The sequence below is a fragment of the Excalfactoria chinensis genome, chromosome 1 (assembly GCF_039878825.1).
Source record: "Excalfactoria chinensis isolate bCotChi1 chromosome 1, bCotChi1.hap2, whole genome shotgun sequence".
NCBI lineage: Eukaryota > Metazoa > Chordata > Aves > Galliformes > Phasianidae > Excalfactoria > Excalfactoria chinensis.
This window is the reverse complement of record NC_092825.1, coordinates 27,681,349-27,703,940: the sequence shown is the minus strand read 5'-3', so window position 1 is coordinate 27,703,940 and position 22,592 is coordinate 27,681,349.

Genomic DNA, 22,592 nt, shown 5'->3' with positions numbered 1-22,592 from the left:
AAGGAGTCAAATTTACAAAGAGATTAGAGTTTACTGGAAGAGGAAACCTTTGCTGGTAAACATCAATTTAGAAAGCTTCCCAGTCTGTAATGTCACAAGAAAGCTGTGATTCTGTGTAATCCAAAAGGAGGGTAACTGGTTCTGCAGGAATGAAGAGAAAGAAGCCTTCACAAATGGGGCAAATCCAACTGGAGGTAATACATGAGAAAAGAAAGAACTGGATAACAATCAATACAATTTATGAGGGTTAATGACATCATTGATTTGTCTCTGGGCTACGTAAAATAAGGCGCTTTTAGAAAGTGTATTAGGAATAAATGAAATCCAAGAAATAATACAAGGTAATTACTAGATGTAGAAGATAGAGTCGTTACAATTCAGAGGAAATGCAGGAGCATAGAGTAAATAATTCCCTGCACTATTTTGAAAACAAAGCAAGAGGAATACTTCTTTCACAGTTAGGAGCTGAGAAAGTAATTTTAAAGAAGATCGTGTACATTGTTTAAATTGTTTAAAATCATCAGGCTTAGATAACACACCTAAAAAAGCCAAATAATTACTTTGAAGAGATTTTTGCCTGGGAGAATAACAAGGTAATCTTAAAGAGTCGTGAGGTTACACAGGCCTCTGTAGTACATTCTCTAGGACAGTCAGTCCCAGACAAAATAATACGTGGGGTTCAGCTAATTGCAACAATAAATATGGCTCCATAATAACCTCTATTATATGTGTGGGAATTACCAGTTTGGTTGATACATCCATTTTGGTGATACAGCCCTTTGTAAGGCATCTGACATTTTACTGCCAGGCTTTCTGATTAAAGATAGCACAACACAATACCAGTGAAGCATGCACTAAATGGATTAAGGCCTGGTTAATAGATATCTGTGAAAGCCAGGAATCATCTCTGAAAACACTGCAAAACCTTGTGTTAGCCAGTGGTACAGAAGCAAGCAGAATATCACCTCCAATAAAATGCTCACTAGAGTAATGATTTCCAAAATGGCATGCAATTTGGTGGAAGAGTAGCTGTACGGTCAAATGTAGATTACCCACCAGGATGAACCCCCCTTAAAAAATTAAAGTGTAATAGAAAAAATACGAGGTTCTGAACAAAATATTCATCACAGATTTAAAGAGAGTTAGAGGTATCTCAATGCTGTGACTCAGTCTTCTTGATTTATAGGAGGTATTACTTTTGGAGCAACCTACACAGTGCAAATGTCAGATTTTGTCTGCATTGTTCTCAGGATTTTCCTACTGTTTGGATCAAGACAGCTCTGTGGACAAAGCTAACACTTCATAGAATCGTAGAATCACCAAGGTTGGAAAAGACCTAAAAGAACATCGAGTCCAACCGTTCACCTATTACCAATAGCTCCCACTAAACCATGTCCCTCAATACAACATCCAATCCTTCCTTGAATACCCCCATGGTCAGTGACTCCACCACCTCCCTGAGCAGTCCATTCCAGTGCTTGAACACTCTTTCTGAGAAGTAATATTTCCTAATGTCCAGCCTGAATCTCCCCTGCTGCAGCTTGAAACCATTCCCCTTGGTCCTATCACTGATGACGTGAGAGAAGAGGCCCACTCCCAGCTCACTTCAACCTCCCTTCAGGAAGTTATAGAGAGCAATAAGGTCTCCCCTGAGCCTTCTTTTCTCCAGGCTGAACATTCCAGCTCCTTCAGCCACTCCTCATATGGCCTGTGCTCCAGACCCCTCACCAGCTTTGTTGACGTCCTTTGAACAGACTCCAGAACACACTTCTCAGTACATAACCCTAACTCCACTCCACTACCTCTTGACCTAAATGAGGGGATGCTGCTATTAGACTATTGGAAGAAGCCCTCTATTTAGGATCATCTGCTAAACTCAAAGAACAAGCTCTTAAATTAGTATGATTCTATCTAATCTTCAGATTGTATGTAGTCTGGGAGAGAGATTAAGTAACAGGAAAGCAAAATTGTAGTAAAAATAGCCTTTCTGTTTTACTTCTGTTGGCATCATATTCATTGGGGAAATGAACTACTATTTTTTATTTCTCAGTGTATTCTTGTAATCTCATTATTTTATTTCACTGTTTGTCCTCCATTTTCAGAACATTTTTTTGTAGCTGTAGTTGTGATTCCAGTGGGGTTGTTGACTAACCTGTATGAAACACATGCATCTATAAAATTAGATGAGAAGTATAATGAATACAATACTCTTTCAAGACTCTTTAATATTAAAAGTATATTAAAGACATCAAAAAATCAGAAAAGTATAGATGATAGAGTAGAATATCAACAAGCTTGCTTGTAATAAATTATATGTGCAGTGCAATAATAACTTTTAAATAAATTACATTCAACAAACTTTCTCCACTAATATGTAGAACTCATCATATGAACTAAAGTTTGGAAACTGGCCAGCATGAATAAATACTTTGTATGTAGTAAAATGTAGAGATTTGAGCAACTTTAGCTGTCACCATGAAACTCCAATTAAAAATAAAATCAAGAAATTAGTAACTCCTTTCCTAAAATGTCTTCAGTGCAGATTAACACATTTTCCTGAATCAACAGGTCTCACTAACAAATGTTAGTGAAATAACCAGTAGAACGATTAATGCCAGTGAGACAGATGACAAAGTATCATTATCCAAATTTTGAAGTAGAGAAAAATAAAATTGGAGGAAGCCTAAAGATACAATCCAGGAAAGTTTTGGTTTTCTCCAAGTTTGCAGCCATTAAAGGAAATTGAAGATGCTCATTTCTTTGCTGAAATTAATTGCCACAAAACACTGTCAGTGCCAAAATATTAACAAGTTCAAAAAGCAATTGAAAACAGTAAGGAAAGAAAGACTATTAATTAACCATATTGATGTGGCTCCGGTTCAGGAAACTTTAAATGAGAAAGCTTCAATGTATTTCTTCCCCCGCTCTTACATTTCCCTGAGTATCCAGGGTATTGGGGACTAAGAAAACTTCTGTCTGGCCCAGTACAGAGGTTCTTAAGTTCTTATGCTCCTTACCTCCTCAGAGAATCTATGCAATATTCAATGAATTTCCGAGGAAAACAAACAAACAAACAAGCAAACAAACAAATATATATATACACATATATATAAGATGCAGATCAAGTGTCCGCTGAGTTACCTTGAGTTGTTTTCTGCTTGCAAATGGACAGGGCTTTCTCTATAAATAACTGCACACCAAGCATGTAGGAAAATAAGTTTCTAGGGAAACAAATGATCCAGGAACAGTTTAGCTATATCAGGATTACATACTCGAGGGATTTAGATGAAGCAAAAGGATTTACATGGTATGAAGATCCTGAGAAACCTCTCAATAGAACCACAGCTTTCTTTCTTTTCACCTGGTGTGTGGTCCAGCAGATGCTGCTTAGTGATTGTATTTTTTCAACAACCCAAATTATTTGAAGGCAGTAAGTAGTTGAAAAGCCAGCCATATTTAAAAAAAAATTCTACATCTTTTTTTAAGTGTAGCCTTGGAGGAAATGGTTATTCAGAAGTTAAGCAGTGTTTCAATTCTGTTTCAATTCAATCCAAAAGCCTGGATTTGCAGTGCATAGATAAGGATGGCACTTCCAGATACAAGAAGTAATGCAGGTATTCACATTTGCTGCAAATAATGATATAGAATAATATAATGAAGCTTTGTAAACATACCCTTGATTCTGTTTTGTTACCTGTTCTGGAGACCATAGGCAAAGCAAAGTTGGTCAACACTACTTGATATATTGGGAAATCTTTGACAGGTCTCAAAAACCAGAATAATGTGGGCATCATTCACCTCCATTTGCTTTAGGTCATGCATTATTCTCCAGTTCATGGCTTCATAAAGCTGTGGAATAGCCTTTCTCTAGGAGAACTTGTGAAAAAAGAACATAGTAAAAAGGGGTAGATGTAGCTATAAATATGATAAATGACTTGCTAGAAACTACATTAAATAGCAGCAATATCAGTCCAGAGATGAGTTCTGCAACATTCTTATTGCAAGCCTATGTGGATGGATGATTCACTATGCGCTTGCTTTTCATGGACATCATTTAATGGAACGTCTTATGTCACTAGTCATTTGCACTCCAACTACATAAGACTTGTGTGTTGCTGTTTAATATTTCATTACACTTTCCTCATACTCCAGGCCTCTATTAAATGATAGGAAATTAAATCAGATATGGCACAACTTCTGCGTTCTACTCTGTTTGATAATTTTTTATCCAGACTCTTTTGACAGTCCCTGTTTTGTTTTGCTGATATTGTTATTATTATTATTGTCTAATGATGAGGTATTTTTCCAGCGTGCTTCCCTGCAAATCTGGCTGCTAAGCTTAATGCCGAGTCCTGCAGCCAGATGTGGAGTACCAAGACCCAAGCTTTGTGGCTGTGTTTTTTTACAGTGGCTCAATTTCTACAGCAACCCAGGGAGCCACACTGACAACCTGCCTTTCAGGTAGGCTCATGGAGCAATTGCTCCCAGCCTGCCTAGAGTTAAGCTGTACAGAGTTAGTGCTTGTCAGGAGCTCTACAATCCTGGCCCACCACTGGGCTTAAATTAAAAGGAAATCTACATTTAAAAATAAAAAATAAATAAGATGTTCCCATCAGGAATATCTCCTGCTGTATTTTTCCTGAGAATGTGTCCTCAAAACAGAGAATTCTACTACAGTTATACTATGGATAAAGAAACACACATATCCTGTTAAAGACCATCTATTTAATAGCAAAATAAATAAATAAATAAAATAAAATAAAATAAAAAAATTACAGAGGGGAAAGACTAAAATGGGAGAGCAATCCTATCTGATGGAAGAAAACTAAAGTATTAATCTTGAGGGAAAAGAAGTTATAAAAAGAAGGAAATAGCACTTCCTTCGACAGCGATAGAAAATATTTGAGAAGGGTAACAGAGTGTTGCTCTCAGGATTATTTTATTACCATAACTGATAAGTCTGTTGTATGAGATCATAGCTATTTGGGGATTTTTGCCCAAGAGCTGCTTGCAGCAATGCATCTCATTCAGACCCTCAGCCTGGCTGATGCACCAAAGCTGACCCTGTATCTTTGAAATGTATTCACTATCAGTCAAGCTTGTTCCTATTAATGTAGATCAGTTTTGTCCTTTGTAGTGATATCTTTCATTTGTATTTACTGCATGCTGCCTCCTTTTGTTGAGCTTTGACCTCAGACTGACCCGGATACATACTGTATGCTGAGGTACTGTTACTTTTGTGGCTGACACTGGCTGAGGAGCAGGCCTGAATTAACACTTAGGGCCAGGATACAAGAAAAAAAAAACACAACAGAACAGACATTTCAAATTGCAGTTAAATCCAGCCACATTATTTACAACATCTCAAACAATTTTTTTACGCCTCAGGGCATTTACAGCAATTATTCAATACAGAGTGTATATTATTTTAACCCCTCATTATAACAGCTTTGACAGCTTATATTATAGCCCAGTAATCATCACTGAAGCTATCCTGAGACCTCAGTAGTTAGAGGTGATATGAGAAAGCTTCAGCCAGTAATCCCAATTTGTGAAACCGGCAGGCTTTGTTTGGCTCCAACAACTTACCTGACATACCCTCAGCAATGTATGAATAAATAAAACAGACATGCCTCAGTGGTCACAATGTAAAGCTAGGTGAGAACAAGCCATGCAAGAGTCTGCTGTCCCCTCCTGCTCAGGGTGTGATTCAAAACCCTGCTGTGCTGGGAGGACTTGTCAGAGTAAAGGGGAGTAATTCTTTCTCTCTGCTCTCTTTTCAGTAAGTTTTCATAGCATTAGGTCTGTGTCTAGTCAGTTTTTGGCCTCCTCCAAGCTATGGATACAACACAACTAATGCTAGCAACCAAGCTACTGAGGGACAACCATTTACCTCAGCTGAAAGACAGCTGTTAGCTAGTTACATGAATGCTCCTTGTCTGTTACAAGTGAAAAGGAAAATGTGTTATTTTATTTCACTGAGCCTCATCTCGATAAAATAGCAAATGTGACCTTTGCAGTGATTTAAGCTAATGCTTTTTTGTCCTACCTATGTGTTAGGTGACATATCCACATACAGTCAGCCACCGCAGCTCAGTGACAAATGTCAGCCTACTAAGCTATGGAAGTTCAATTGTGATTATCTGCCCATTCCTGATATTTGGTTTAGCATGTGTCAAAGCCACCAGAAACAGGTGGGCTTCGAAATGAGAACTGAAACCTTTGGTGAGTTTGAAGAGGATGCCCATATCCATAATCTGAATTGTGTATGTATGAAGGAAAATGGATTATGTAGAGGAGGTTGGAGAACCCATGCATGGCATTGCTTATTCAGCTCATTCCACTTAGTATATGGGTTATATAATATCAAGCATCAATTATTTTTATTTTTTTTTTTCCTTTTATTGAGCTGTTTATTTTAGCCATAGGAAAAGATTTGCTTCCGTAGACCAGAAGAAAGCCATTAGGAGAACTAATGTGTTTTTTCTATTTAACTTTCCACTCCTGCGTGTTTAAAATTTCAGTTTATTGGTTAGCAAAATATTTGAAAAAACTGTTTCTAAGTTCTTTGGAAGTGTCTCTGTCTACTCAGACTCAGAGTTTGTCTCAATGCACAATGGCCAGTGAGGTGTATCACCATATCTCCTGCAAGAGTTTTAGACTTCATGAATGGACAGGATCTATAACAGAATAAAAAGGAGAAAGTAAAACTACGGAGACATTGAACTCTTAGAGCACATTTCTTAAATGTAATCTTAGGGGTCAGATTCTACACATCTCTGCATTGTATGCATTTGGTTACACCAGTGGACATTGTAAAGGGGGGGATAATTTGCTTCCTGCTCAGTGCAACAGCACTTCACGATTGCAGACACTGCTATAAGGGGCTACTGTAGAATTGTTCAAGGGGGTTTTATTTCCTTATAAAGGAGAAGTGGTTTCCTGAAAGGAACAGTACAGATGTCATTGCCTCTCTTTAAATGAGCACTGGGAAGGTCTTGAAAATGTGTAGTAGTCTGGTGACCAGGGTGTCTTCTTCAAGCTCTAATTTCTGTGATCAAGAAGATGAGAGATGTAGATGGTATTGAATTATGCCTGAGGCATAAGGATTTCTGGAGCTGATCACCTTTCCCTGGAACACATCAGTCTAAAATGTTTCCCAATACTTCTTGCTAACAAGTCTGACAAGTGAAATTCAGGAGTTTCTCTGAAGTCGTGCTGATGTTGTTGGTGATGTTTATTAGCGCAAATGTCAGGCTTCTGTCCCAGACACTTCGTTATTGCACTTTTCTGATGTGACCTTCTGCCAGATTACTGGTCTGTAGTGGTCTGCTATACTTCAGAGGGTTCAGCATGATCTTCCAGTGGTGACAGGACAGTAAATGCTTAGAAATCTGCTATCTCTTCAAGACATATGGTAGGCAGTACAAGGATCCCTAATATGACTTATTTTTAGACTTTCTTTCACTCTTGTTTTCTTAATCTTTGATCTGAGCAGCTCAGACTGAGTGTTTGGGATACCTTTATGATAGGTTTTTGAGAGTTTGTTTCAAGTGCATGATATCTGGGGAACTCAGGAGCTGAAGGTTGTAAACCTGCTTTTGCAGACGCTGGGTATATTCAGATATTCCTTTCAAATCACATGAGAAATAGGGTATCTCTCACTGACCACTAGAGTCTGGGAAATGCTGCCAATTTACTGGCTGATTCTACTTTTTAAGGAATTAGATTGCATATTAAACCCCTTGAACATTTCTTTGAAAATTCCAAATAAATAGCAGGAAAGGAAGGAGGAGAATCTTTCTTTAATAATCATGTCCTAAAACATTATTTGACATGCTGGTGAAGAACCTGAGAATCTGCTTCTCCTCTGCCTGTCTCTGAGATGGCCATGCACATATACACAAAGTGGGATCTGAACCCACTGTCCACCTTGGTAGCATCTTGAAGTTGATTTGCTTTGCAAGGGTTTCCATAATAGAGCAAAGTAGAGGCCTTGGAATACAAGTATATGTGTGATTTTGAAAAACAGCATTAGTTGTTAGCATTAGTAGTTGGGGTTTTAATTTAATTAGATTTGCGTTCCTCATTTCCCAGCAATACCACAGCCTTCTCTCCTGCTGTTATCCTGCTATCCTGACTGGTTATAACAGACTATTTCATTTGTCTTCCATGGGGTCTTCTCTGAATCGACAGATATTTTGGAATCAGGAAAAGCACAAGAAATACCTATAATTTTATGGTTCTTTCTTATATTACGAAAGCTTCTGTAACTCCCTATATCTTTCTGACATGCTAATACAATCAGCCATGTTCTTTCAACTCACCTACTTTCAATATGGGAATATCATGTTCTGATGAAATTGTTAACCATTAATATTCACGATGTTGAATTATTTACCCATTTTGTCTCTCCAGGGCATTATAATCATCAGATCGAGAAGGACTTAAAATGTACATGTGGAGATTGCTACAATATGTGGCACACGAACCTTTGACTTAAAACAAGCTCTAAAGAGACTCATTATTTTAATATATAATAAGTAACTGGAATGAGAGTTAGTGTTCACTGATCTTTTACAGTGACACAGAAAAGAGCTACTGCTCCACCATCAATTGTTTTATTCTGTTATCCTGAAAGAGACATAAGTTATAAAAGAAATATTATAATGAACTTTCCACATAGATGAGCTACATTGGAAAAGAACTCCCACCAAAATGCATTATGCTAATCTCCTTCTCCATATCACTCTTATGCTTCAAGACGAACACCAATCTTCTTGCCCTGACTGTCTCACCACTTGCTTCCTTGGTCTGGAAAATAAATTCTAGTGTGAAGAATGAATCTTCAGTGAGTTTTTGCATCTCCCCAAATCATTACATTGGCAGCTGTATGTATACTGACAAGAAAACAAAATATACCAAAACAGTTTGCTGACAACCAAAAGATTACAGTTATATCTCCAGTACTGTCGGTCTGTAAGAGGAAAAGGTTATCTGCCATTAAATTTCTCTGTGGAAGACTAAGCTACAAGCCAAAATCAGAATTCTTGAGGTGCTAACAGCTTTGTTTTGTTAGGTTTTGTTTTCTGTTTTAAAGGATGAAGGTTATTAATACTTAGCTTTAGCAATTTACATGTCCCTTTAGGCTATTTTTTGTCTGATTCCTTGCCAGTAGATGAGGTGAGTGTCATAGAGATAATAAACCAGAGATGCAAGAAGTCTCTCTCTTCCTTGCAAGCTTCCATCTCTATGAGATACTGTGCTAAGTCAGATAATCCTACAAAAACAATGAGATAAATCATAAAGGAGATCACAGTTGGAATGTTTTTTGTCTTTCATTTATCTGACAGTGCTTAAGATGTTTTCAGATACCATTATTTCTGGAACGTCCGTGACACACAGCTCTGATAATTAAAAGAGATATCTTGCCCTCAACCTCTCATTTTCACAGTGACTGTGTTAACATGAAGCATTACCCAATTGTTGAGTCTAGATATTGATTATTTCAAGCTGTACATGGGCTAATATTGTTTCCCTTGTGGATAGACTAATGTTTTTGTCCACAACAAAGGACAAATGTACGTCTTTTCTTCAGAGCTCAGAGATTAATTTTCAGATGGAAACTGGGAAAAAAACCCAAACCCTCATTATTATTAGGCAGTTTCTTTTCTTCATTTTCTTTCTTCTCCTACTGAAGAAACCAGTTATAACACAATACTTCCATTCTTAATATATGAAAGGTTGGGAGCAGCTGCTTGCATGGAGGAGGAAACACATGTTTTGCAGAATAAAGAAAGCTTCTGCACTTTTTATTAAAAAACCCCACATTTTACAACTGAAATGTAATCTGCAGATGGAACAGCTGATATGGCTATTTTGCTGGTTGTTAAAGAGTTTATCCTACATTAAATTGACTCCCATGGGTTTAATTTTTCAGTGCTGTTACAACCACCAACCTTTCTTATTGAGAAGGTCAATAGGCACAATATGAAGTCTTGTAAATCATTGCCTTACTATTTTTGTAATATATAATGTGACCCTATTCACACATCCTAAAAATTATAAACCATAGCACATACTGTATATCAAACAAATAAATCAGCTGCTATAAATACAGGCTTCCTTTTGGCTCTGGACAGATTAATTCTACTGCATTTCATATGTTTTAAATTGTTTTTGGCTTCACAGGCAAGATGTGCTTTTGTATTCAGAAATCAGAGGCCTTGGATTTAATCTATTTTAAAAGCTTAATAGAGCCAAAGTGACCCCGAAAGCATATTTTAAAATGATTGTGCTAAAAGCCTTAATGACTACAAACATTAAATAAATTAAGTGATAATACTGAAAAAGTATATATGTAGTCAGCTGATAGAAACTTTTAAAATGAAAGTCTGAGAAGATGACAAACCTAATAAGAATTAAGCACAATGGTGAACTGATAGGCTATTTGATCCTCCAGGGATGTTTTTCCTTCTTGTGTATTTGCTGCCCATGTATCACATGAAAACTGAAAGTCTGGATATAGCATAAGGGGAAATTTTGTCACTGAGAAAGTTGTTTCCTAATGGAAAACTGTATTGTTTTAAGAAGAAATCTGTTTTTATATCTGGAAACTTTTTCCTCAGCTATGCAGCAAAGCAGCATATTTGTACATGTTCTCAGGTAGTTTCCTTTGTGTCTATTACTATCTGTTTTAAGGTATATCTCGGGCTCGTGACTACAGTCTTCAAGCATCAGCCTTACAGTAAAGTCAACAGTGAGCAATAGATATCCTCAGCCATTTAGTATCTGAGTAATTTTCTCAGACCTGAGGGGTTCTGCCCCACTGTTGTAAAAAGACATTGATCAGAGACAGTTGAAAGGGAACATTAATAAGAAAAGAAAGAAAATCAGAATTGAGAAAATACAGCTTTTTAAAAAGAAGAGCTGCAACACCTCTGAGACCAGTGAGACTCTGTGTTTCTGCTGTGCCAGTTCTGCCCCACAGAAAAGGTTTCTCAGACACCTTTTAATCATTGTTTAAGAGAAGCAACTTGGAAACTGGTGAATTAGCTACAGGAAAGGAAGGTGTGTGTTTGTGAGCACGTGCATCAGTGTGTAAGGTGTTCACCTTAGAGCTGCCAGTGAAATCCACCTTGAGTTGGTTGCTGAGTGAGTGCCCTGTGAAGGCTTCATAACTTCCTGTACTGAGATCATTCTACTACTGATTATGCTAAAAAGGTTTAGGGTGAGAATTTGCCTGTTATAGATCTCCTTCTTTAATATCCATTTTATCATGTCTACATCAGCTTGTTGTTCTGATGATTCTTTTGTCCTTTCCCCTCCCTCCCCTGCCTGAGGGCTTTTCTTTGTTAAAATAAACATTTCTGATTTGTACTCAGTGCACTTTCCAAGGACTCTGAGAGACACTGGACCAAAGCAGCAGCGAGGCTGTTAGATCAACAGTGGTCCTGTAGGATCCAAGCCACCCTGAAAGCACTGTTTATTAGGGAACTAGTCCTCTCCATAGCTCAGTGAAAGAAGTGAGACTGTATACAGCTCTGTATACACTGTACTTCTGCCCTCGTACAAGGCCAGCCAAAATGTGACATGATATAAAATGCTTTCCCATGAGCTGTGTTGAGTATCTCTATAGATTCTATCTCGGCCAGCAGCCAAATTCTGATCTGTACAATTCCCTCATTCCCTAATACAGACTTGCACTATTTCTTCAAAGAAATGTTTTCTGCTAAGTTATGTGTGGCACTAGCCTACAAAAATGAGTGATCAAACAGTGATGTAGCTACAACTATCTTCTGTGATAGGGAAAAGAGGCCACTTCCTCTCTGTGGTTCACTCAATACCAAGAGAGTCCAAAGACTCAGAAAGAGACCAAGAAGTCTGAATTTGATGCTCTCGTGATCAAGTGAGGTCTAATTGCACTGAATATTCTAGTCATTTTAAATCATGAAAATAATCTATATGCTCAGGTTTATTTTTTCCCAGACTGCATAATTCCTTTGATTTAAACATCTAAGACTTCTTCCTTTTCTTTTCCTTTACCTCTTCAGGGAGCTTTCCCAAAAGAGTTGTCAGATCAGCCCCTCAATTCCTTGCATTTTCTCTACAGTTCTTCCAAATATGTAAAGTAGACTTGGATTGCAACCTGATTTATGTCCTGTATTTCATCTCAGAACATGTTTAGAGAGTGAAGCTATAGCACAAAATGTCCTTGAGTTGCACTGTGCAATGTAGAAAACATTTGCCTTTTTTTTCTAGTAATACTTTAAAATATATGTTAAAAAAAAAAAAAAAAGAAAAAAAGAAAAAAAAAAAAAGATAAAGCTCACTATACTGAATGAACACAACTGAAAAAAGCACCAAGCAAGCTTGTTTGTGAATATTGTCTGAAATGTTCCTGGTGTTTAAATGCAGATATCATGATTTTAGGATAAAACATCCTTTTTTTAACCTGTGACATTCTCATTAGGTATCAGCACACTATTTGTTGTCGGACTCCTAAGCAATAGATACATAAGAATAAATATCTGTTTTTCATCAGACAGTCTAGTTAATTTTGGTTGCATTCACTGCAGTTCAGGGAAGGAGGTTTTATAAGAGATGGAATTCTAATGCATGCTTGAAAGAAGTAATGAGCTGTTAACAGTCTTGGCGTTTTCTTAGGCCTGGTTTCTAACCAGGAACGACTGATGGGTCGTTGCATAGGAGCAACAACGAGGCAGGTGGCAATGACAGATGGAAAGGGATCATGAGGAAGCTGTGAGACAATAGAACCACTGTGATGAGGAATGGGCCTCCTATGCCCTTACCCATGGCATCTGCAAAACAGAGATCAACTTCATTGTTTTCTCTCTGTTTGCCTTTATGAAGAGCAACACTCCCCAAAAGAAACCCAATCCCATAACACCAAGACCTTTCAAGTTTCTATTTCAACTAAATCTAGTTTCAGTTTTGTACAGAAACAGCATCTCAATCAGTGACTAGTTTTGAAGATAAGATGAGTTTGGGGAACTTTTAACGAAACACATTTGTGATTATGACTACAGTAGGCTACAATATAAAAAGTATTTCACATATTGGAGTTTTACATGAGACTTTCTGTGGAAATTTTGACAATGTTCTAACAAAATAAGATATAAGATGTCCTATTAAGCCATGATATTTCCGTTGTCACACGAGGAATAAAAATATTAAGTATGTGAACCATTAGCACAATAATAGAATCCTAGGTAAGCACTTTTGGTAAGATAAACAAGGAAAATCAAGATTGGATCATGTATTTATTAGCAGAACAAGAAGAATAGTTACTTTAATGAGATTTCTTTTAGAAATATGTTCTGTATAATGAAACATGTACATTGTATAATAGAAAAATATATTTCCACTTTCTATTCACATTTTTACTGATAATGGAATATCCACAATCCAGCAGGAAGTATTTATGAAAGTAGTTATGCTTTTGACTATCTTAACTTCAAGATTTTTAGATGTCAGCAATAATTGTATAGCATTTTCATTTATTTTTCTGTGTTAAAGAATACACAGTGGACTCTGAATGACACTAATAAGCCTGAAAGCTTTCAAAATATTTCAAAACATTAAAATACTGAGTTCTTACAGCTTTTAAAGATAGAAAATCAGGAACACTGGGGTTTTCTATTGAAAGTAGATGTTCTAATACATACAGTGATGTTCCTAGATAATTATGTAATTTAAAATGTAGTTCAGAATCTGAACTAACCTGCCCTCTCTAATCCGTGATTCAAAGGATGTTGGATGTTGAAAGAATTTTGTTAGCTGAAGCAATGTCATAATGATTGAGCATAACAGTCTTTGGGGAAATTTCTCAGATGTTTAATCGAAACAGGAGCTCCCAAGGGCAGGAGAAGTTCCCATTCTGCCCCACTGGTAGTGGAGATCTCAGTGAGGTCTTTTTGCACATTCAGGCAGAAATTCACCACATGTATTTTCTGCAGGTCTCTGAAAAGAGAGAGGACTAACTGAAAAAATCCTGACTGCTCATGCTTTGATTTCCACTCAAGGATTTACAAGCAGCAACAGTGCAGAGCAGCTGTACCAAGGTGTGGGGCCAAGGATCTAGCAGAGATCCACTCCTGCCTCTTCTCACCAAGCTCCTCTGTAAGTTCAGGCCTACCATGTGGGGAAGCCCCTGTGAACCTCTTGGGCAGTGAGCATATTGTATCTCTCTATTTCTTTCTTTGTCTTTCTGTTGTTTGCTCTCCTAAAGATCTGCTTTCCACAATGAGATGATACTTCAAAAGTTTAGTCACACTGTGCTTTCTCTTCATCTCTCCTGAGGACACCTGCCTTCATTTTCAGCTGGTTGTGGAGTTTTTCCTTCCTGCATGTCATGGACAGAATCAAGTTTTTTGGTGGCTTGTGGTTCTGTCAGCTTTCCTCCAGCAGTACATTTTGCCTTATTGAACTCTTTGCTTTGTAATAATAAATTACTTTGCAGCTTCATGAGGAAAAGCTGAGGTATTACAACAGCAGAGCCTCCAGCAGCCTTCACTCAGGAAAGTAGGGGAGATGGGGAGAACCCAGCAGACCCACACACCTCTGCAGACTGAGAGAAACGTGCTGAGGGAGTCTTCCTCTCCCACCTCCAAGAGGATTCAGATCAGTGCTGCTGATCATGTGGAATATTAGGACTGATAAGCACATGGCAGGAGTTCTGATAGCCTACTCAAAAGCAATTTTTGTTTTATTTATTTTTAGCTTCATAAAAGGTGCTCTATTGACTTATCTCACTGCAATTTAATAAAATGCACACAGATCTCTATCTTTTCAAATGCACAAGACAGAGAGATGATTGGAATGGAGATCCTCAGTAAGTCCCTTGCTGTGCCTTGGATGAAGGTGACATCCCAGAAGTAGCTGAGACCAGACTGCCACCTCATGCCCCGAGGCCTCATGCTGCAGAGAACTCTGCTGCCATTGAAATTCAAGGGCGATGGAGCACCAGCACTTCACCTGACCCCAGTTGCCATGGTACATCATGGGCTGGGATGTAGGATCCCAGACATCCAGGCCCTAAGTGATATTTGCCTTTGTCATGAGCAGGGACAGCACTTCCCACTGCATCCTGGAGAAAATGTGTTTGGTGAAAAATTGGCTTCATATGTACAGCTGGATGGTAGCAGTTACCAGCACGGCAGTGCCATTACTGCTGAGGTCACTGGAAGACAAAGTCGGCCCTTGGGAAATTGCATACTGAGTGGGACTTGGGATGGAAGTTGCCTTGTCTGTCTGGTGAGAATTAAAGCAGTGGACCTCCTGCTCCCAGCTCCTTCAGCCAGCCCAGTGAAATCTAAGAGCCTGATTTAAAGCAAGAGGCTTGACGATCAGTGCCTAAAGGGTCTCTCAGGGGATGTTGATTTTCAGGGATGCTGGACAGCCACAGCCACCACTGGCTCTCAAAAGGCAGTAGCTGCTGGAGAGCAGCGGGAGCGTATCAGCCTTGAAACCCAGCCACCTCCTTACTGCATCGGGCTTGGGTGTTGATGCTTCATTTAGGGAACAGGAGTTAAATCAATATGGCCTTTAACCTTGAACTCCGTGTTACAGTTTTGCCTTCTGTGAAGCAGTAATAACACTCACCTACAGTATTTCAAAGATAATCAGGAAGAGCTCTGAAACGCACCGTGAGCTGCATCATTACATACCTGCACATTTTTATTGTGTTTGTATAACTGACAATACAACATGCCATCACAGGACACTGTGCATTCCTATCATACCAATTCCTTTCTTTTTTCTTGGACAAGTGATGCATTAAGAATATATATTTATATTAAAATGCCCTTGAGAAATAAAATTACATGTGAAACTCATTTTTTATTTTCCAGTAAACTTCATAATGCTTTTTCAGGTTCCATCGTTTAGGTGGATTTCTAGTTTATCTCATGTGTGAGAAATGACCTTATAACCTATGTGTGACAGTTGTTTGGGTTTTATTAAGTGCCCTGCTCACTGGTAGCATTGGGGCATTACTCACAGATATTTGTGTGCTGCAACAGAAAGCCAAGGAAAAGTATTATCATTCTATATTTAACTATGGTGTCTTCCTTTTGCCCCACGTCATTTGGAAGTGTCTTGCACCAGGATAGATATGCTTTTAAATTGGAAAAATAATATTTCTATTTTTTTCCTCTGTAGTTGGCTCTGATGTTCTGTGCTTTGGAATGGGCACCTTTCATTTCTGAAAACAGCTTTCTAGCCCTGTTTGTGGCCTCTGTTTAAAAATGTATTTCTATATAGGAGCTGCCACCAGCACGAGGAATGAGGAGGTAAACTGACTTCCATACAGGGTTCAAGGAAAGCTGTCAGGAGAGGAGAAAGCAAGTGGCTGGCATCAGGGCTCTGAAGGATTCCTCTGCTGGGAATCACTAAGAGAACTAAACCTAGATGAGTTTACAAATAAGGTTAATTTAAAAATTATTCTGAAGGATTGCTATTACTATTATTATGAGAGAGGTTTTAACATAGCTTTTCTACTTTCTCAAATGCCAACAATAATGACACCATCCAGAATATTCATTATAGTGCCCTGGGGCTGTGCGCTCTGCTCACCTGCTTTCTCACTGACTCTCTCCGCTGGTTTTAATTCAGTGTTAGGTACAATGTGAGTGTCCTTGCACAGGACACAAGCCATTGCACACACATCAGCTTCTCTGGAAGAAACTGGGAGTCTGTATATGAAAATGCCCCTTTGGTCAAATAGCATCCACAGAAATTAAACTGCCAGGCATCTCATAAGCACCACTGATATAAGACTATTGGAAAGGATAATGCTCTAAATCACAAAAGGGAGCTTTGGCTGAAGACAAAATGAAGTGAGCAATTAGTATTCCTGGCATAATGGAGTAAAACAACAAACAGTGCAATAGATGCTCCGTATTATTAAAAGGTATTGTGATAAGGTTTCTTCTGCAAACACAAATAAGAGTATTATGCAGAGTGAGGTTCCCATCCAATTTATTTTTCATGCCTCTTATTGACAAATAGCTAATGAGAATTACTCACATTTCCTCTGCATCTTATCAAGCATTGCTAATAAAAATCCCCACTGTTCTCCATGTGGGTTGCATAATTTCATAAAATTTTCAGTAGCCTATGACTTACTAAATAAAGTCATCATTCAAGCCTCATTTCCCACCTGACTGCAAATAATCAAAATGGACACTGAATTAATGCTGAATACTGTCTGTGTTTGATGAGGTCTCTGCAAGATCTCTGTTCTGTCACCTTCAATGCACTCTGCTTGAGGGACTTACCCGACTTCTTATAGTTTATGGGAAAAAGAGAAGATGATAGATATCACAAAACTGTCCCTGGCCTCATCTAATTTACTCCTTTGAAATGTTTTTTTTTAGGTATCTTATATATATAGGATACCATTTATACCTTATACCTTATATATACATAAACACACACACACACACACACACACACACACATAAGGGTATCTTATATATATATATAGGATATATATAGGATATATATATATATAGGATACCCTTTACTAAATTACCTGCAAAAACACAATAATAACTATTGTGTTTTATTTGTTCTGTGTTTGAAATAGCATAACTGAAGTGTTATTTTAATCAGTAACATAAGTAGGTGTCATAGACTCAGGAAAAAGATAAAATGGATCCTAAAGCACAGGGTTCTTTTCATGAGGTCTAAGTGTCCAGAAAGACATAGTAACAGCAACATAGTATTTACAACTTCATAAATTTTTATGTTGCATTTCCATTTTGCCTTTGTTGGAGATCGGCATGATACAGTGAGAGAGCTGTAACCTTGTATTCCATTCCTTGAACTTTTCTTTGTAGATGATACATGCAGTCATGTAAGGTTCCCTTCTCCCTGAGATAAAGGAACTTGGCTGCATCTCCATCAGGAAGGTAAAAGCTTGGGAGATGGGAAAATTTGTGCAGCAGAATATTAATTTAAACCAGACTTCACAGTTCCTCTATGTGGGTCCAAGAACTGGAATTTTGAGTAAGGAAAGGAGAACATTTCTTTCACTTGGATTTGGTAGGACAAGGCTGGAACAGGTACCTGTGCACAGAGAAAGCTCAGAAGAGCCCAGAGGCATTTCCCTGATGTCAACTTTGAAGCACCTGCACCTCAGAGAAGGTCGTGGGTGGTGGTCACTCTTTCTTCTTCATGCCCTAGTTGTCCAAGTCTCCATGCAGAGCTTTAGATGTCATGAATGCTAGTAAGATTCACCTGCATGTTCCTGGTCTCCATCTTCTAATCTTCCTGCACCTCCAAACATCAAATACCATGTGTCATTTCTAGACTAATTTTAGACCATTTTTGCACTATTTATTCTTGTGCATGTATTTTCTTGCAGTCTTTTCCTTTCAGCCTTGCAGCTTTCCTGAATAGCATCTGCCTTGTCTGTCTGTGCAAGCGGATTCTTTGTCTCTTGTTTAATACCTAAGTACTTGGTAGTCAGCTCCAGTAAGCTGACTGTTACTAAGTCTTAAAACCAACCCAAACTCAGGAAGAAACCATTAACATTCACAGGCAAATTAAATGCAAGGAGCCAGGATGTTCTGCAGTTTTTCAGTAAAATGAGCTGTCATCAGTGGGATGGCTATAAACCATAGCACTATTTTTAAACTGTTGCATCTTGAAATGTCTATGCACTATTGATTATACTTATTTATTTGATGGCTAGCAATGCATGGATATTTAATAAAAACCCTTCCAGCTTATAGTGCCTGGATCTTGAGCTTGGCGGAATAGTAACTTGAGCTATCAGGTTGCATTCTAGAGTGTAGGCAATCTTAGCTAATAATACAAATATTTGATGACACAGGTCTTCTTGATGGATAATACACACAAGGGGGTTCGTTAACCATACCAAGTTTTGCCTCAAGCTGTGTAAGTGCCTTGTAGAAGGTATTAATTTTATGTGTTGACACACTGGGACTCTGCTAATTTGCACATTATGCTTAGCAGCATAGTTTCTACGTGTGTTTGTTGCATGAAACATACAGCTTCCTACTTACGTTTGTGAAATCATCTTCATAAGTTGTATTTGATCATGTTTATTCAGACTAAGTTCAGAACTACCCACTGCTTTTTTTTTTTTCTTTTTCTTTTTCTTTTTTCGTTTTTCTTTTTTTCTTTGCAGAATTTGTCTGTGATCAACATACTACAACACTGATCAGTCCTGTGGCACCAGTGGAAGTAAATTATTACCTTGCTCACCGTACAGAGAGTGAGGAACTGAATTTTGTGACTGGTAAGGAAGATCTGCCAAGGCTGTGGGTTTGCCTTGTAGTTTGAAATGGTGTCAGCTAAGTGCATCTCCTGCACATCTGCTAAAAGAAGCTTTTTGCTAAATATAAAGAAATATTGGACAACATGGATCTACTGTGCTTGGTTTTTACAAAGCAAATTGAACAGCTAAACTGGAAAAAAAAAAAAAAATGGTATTCCACCTAACTTCTTAATAAAATAAGTCAGGGACAAGCTTGAATTTCTGATCCATATTGGGCTATTACTTTAAATTTGTTAAGTAGCACTTGTTGATTGCTTCTATTCCATCTACCCTCATAAGAAACAGCAACTGGTAACAAGCTTCCTCATTGTGATTTGTACATCTTTCTGGAGATGACTGGTCTCAGAAAACAGACAATATCTACATGTGATTTGGTTTTCATGCAGTCTCTGAGGTGGAACTTGATCTGCCTTTGATGTGGTTCTCACAAAAGAGAATTAGTATGCAGCAAAGCGCAGGCACACAGAGAGCTGGACACTGTTCAGGTTCAGTGTTTCTCTGTTTCTAATTTATTAATCCAGTACAGATGCACCTGTTTATTTTCAGTGAAGTCCTGTTCTCTCCACAGTATTCCACTTGGGCTGCCAGAGGCAAAAAGAGAATAGCTGGCTTGTCAAAGTGTACACAGAACCTGTTAGCTGGGGAAGAGTTTGGGACTTGAGGCACTCATAACCTTGCTTAAACACACATGTATCCCTGCACTCCAAAGCAGTGAAGACATAAGAACACTGCATTTTATGATAGTGAAAATGTTTAGGCATAAGAATCTAAACTTTCTTATTGAGTATAACAAGAAGTTATAACTGCTCTTAAAAGATCACTTTCAGTGATATTTGAAAAGTCATAATAATCAGGTGAAGCCCCTGGAGAATGGAAAAACAAACAAACAAACAATGCAGGACTGCATCAAAAGAAGCATTGTCAGCAGGTTGAGGGAGGTGATCCTGCCCCTCTGCCCTGTGCTGGTGAGATCTGTCCTGGAGTACTGCACCTAGATGGGGAGTCTTCTGTACAGGAAAGACATGGATTTCTTGGAGCACATCCAGGGCCACAGAAATGACTCAAGGGATGGAACAACTCCCCTGCAAGGATGGGCTGACAGAGCTGGGACTATTCAGCATGGAAAAGAGAAGGCTCCAGAGAGACACGATCGCAGCCTTTCAGTATCTAACAGGGATAGATAACAAGAAAAAAGAGGCAAGAATCTTTAGCAAGGTCTTTTATAACATATCAAGGGAAGATGTTTTCAAACTAAAAGAGGGGAGATATAAATTGGATATGAGGAAGAATTTTTTTACTATAGGGGTGGTGAGGCATTGGAACAGTTTGCCCACAGAGGTGATGGATGCCTCATCCCTGGAGACATTCAATGTCAAGCTGGACCAGGCTCTGAGCAACCTGATCTAGCTGTAGGTGTCTGTTCATTTCAGGGGAGCTGGAGTGGATGAGACTTAGAAGGGTCCCTTACAACTTAAGCGCTTTTGTGATAAGACACTAGTTCTTCCTTGGTTTCCCTGGGTAACCTCAGAGAAGTTGCAGAGACCATGGTACTCAACTCTGGGCTCACAAAGATCTCCACAAACCACCATCAGCTCCAATTTCTACCTACTTTACACTGGTTCCTTAACATCCTGTAGACAGAGTTGAGTACTCTCCAACCTTGCTGATTTTGTACCGATAGGCTAGGACATGTTCCCTAGCCTGTCACCCACACACATCCTACTGAGAAAAAAGAATTAAAAGACTGCTTCTGTCAAGAATCCATATGACAGCTTACTACAATTGCAGGTTGTTGTTTTTTTTCCTTTTTGTGCAGTTACTAATCATCAGATCAGAGAGCTCTCCTTTGTATCTATCACTGTGAGCTCACTGGAAAGCAACAAGCCAAAACCAAACTCTGGAGATTATGTTTTAATGACCCTCCCTCCCTGCAGTGTGACTGAAATTCAGCTGAAATTGCCAGCTTCCCTCGTTTCAAGTATGAATAACAAGGTTTGGCACTGCTTATCCTCCCCCTACACAATCAGAAAATATTTTTTCTGCCTTAAAGTGTTACTTGGCTTTTGTGAGGAGGCTTTCAATATCTGTCTGGGGATGGCCTGCACCCCCAATGCTGTGTCTGAGGGAACATGTGAGGAAAGCAAATCAGAGACATTAAATCTTCCAAGAGATTTCATTCAGTTTCATCCTTGCAGTGTTTCCTATAGCAAGAAGAACTCATCTGTGCCAGTCAAGGCTGTGAGTGGCAGAGGTAATCCCACAGCCACCTTCCCTGGGTGGAAGAACAGGTGCTGGGCCCATAGTCACCACCACCAGTGTAACCCATTTCACCTTCTCAAGGACAGTGAGCAGCATCCACCTTCTGCAGCAAGAAGCCTTGTTGGGGGTGTCTCAACCAACACCAGCAGTGAACAAAGCAAGACAACAGTGCAGAACACGTGCTTTATGCCTTGCCATTTGTCAAACATTGCTTGTGCTAGGAAATGGCAATTCATTCTGAGTAGGGATAGGATTAGTAAGTAACCTTACTGTAAAAATCAGTTTAAATATTTAGTTACTTTGGTTATTGAAATAAGAACTCTGAACAATTACAGAGCCTATGTCATAATCTTGTGGGAGAAAATACTCAGTCTCCGGAATACATGGGTGTTCTGGGCTGCTGTGAAATAAATACAACTTTGCTCTAACATTGTAACTAAACAGTTTCTGAAAAATAACAGAATAAAACATATTAAAAACCCTTTACCCCAGGCTATTATAATGAAGAAAAAGTGTTCAAAATGTGAACTAATGAAGTACAAAGTAATGAATATTTAATTTGTATAATTTACCGAAATGCAGTTAGGAATTTGAGCAATATTCTTCATAAGCATAGTGTTCATTATGCCTTTACTGTAGCTTTCATGCAATCATTACTTTTTTTTATCCCCATATTACTATTACTATGGTATTACACAAAGGTGAACGAACATCTCATGAGAGTGTCTGGAAGGTTCAAGGGAAGAAAGGAAACGAGGAAGGCAGTGGTGTCTATTAAATTTAAATAAGCTACCTGTTTACAGTGAGAAAAGATAAAAGACTAAGAGCAGCAGAAGAGCAACTGAGAAAAGGAATAGAAAAGGTAATTGAGTTTTACCTTATGGGCTTCTTCACTTGGCAGAGTGAATATTATTGAATTAGCCCTATTACTATAAAGATTACACAAAAGCAGAACAGTGTGAAGGCTTGGTATAAAACTTTAACAATATCAATGGAAGTGAGA